The following is a 902-nucleotide window of genomic DNA, read 5'->3' as shown; positions in this document are numbered from 1 at the left end:
CCCCGCCCCCGTGCACTGAGGGGGCGTGAGCGGGGGGCGGTGCTGGGGGAGGGGGAGTGGCTGCGGCCCGGGCTGCCGGGGAGTAACGCCCGGGGGCCCTTCCGCCGTCCCGGGTGCATCTTGGCAGGGAGGGCTCGCCTTGAGGCTCGCCCAGGCTGCCCCGGCCGCGCCTCGCCGGAGCGAGCGCCCCTTCCGCAGCGCCCGTCTTGTCTGCGGCGTCGCCGCTAGGCCGGGGCTCCCCGGGCGCCTTGCCCGCCGCCCCTGCGGGAGCTCGGCCGTGTGGCCGCCCGGAGCCCCCAAGTGCCGATTCCCCGCGGGTTTTGCCGCCGCTCGCTGAGAGGCTCAAGAGCCCCGGTGCTCCCTTCCTACCCACGCGGTTTGTGCTGGGTATGGTCCCTGCCGTGCTGCCAACCCGCCGGAGCCTCAACGCGCTCCGTTCCGTGAGAGATGCTCTTGACGGAAACTACTTATGGTGATTCGGTGGACTCGGTGGAGAGTTACGGGGCAGCTTTCTGTGCCCTGTGCTGCTCAGGGAGCCTGGCTAGGGAACCAAGTTTGGCTATGGTCATCCTTCCCTTATGCTTCAAATTCTTTGAGAGACAGATGCAGAAATTATGACTTTGTGTTTGTTTACTTTGTTTGGTTTGAGGATTTTCTTGTCGAAGTTTGTTGATTTTACTTTTACTTCCATCTAGATTTTCTATTAAAGAAAATGAGCTGATGCTCTTTTTTATTCTGGACGGCTTAGTAGAAGTCCTGGAACCTTGTATAAACTTGGAAATGAGAAAGCGTTTCAGGAGGCTTCACCTACTGAGGGTCCCAAAAATAGCTGTGAACTTTCTTGGGAAGGAGGAACATAGAGCACTTCCCTGCTTTGCATGGCTTGAAACCTTTCCACAGGA

Source organism: Vidua chalybeata, chromosome 2 (assembly GCF_026979565.1).
Source record: "Vidua chalybeata isolate OUT-0048 chromosome 2, bVidCha1 merged haplotype, whole genome shotgun sequence".
NCBI classification, from domain to species: domain Eukaryota; kingdom Metazoa; phylum Chordata; class Aves; order Passeriformes; family Viduidae; genus Vidua; species Vidua chalybeata.
The sequence above is the reverse complement of the archived record's forward strand: the minus strand, read 5'-3'. Positions refer to the sequence as shown.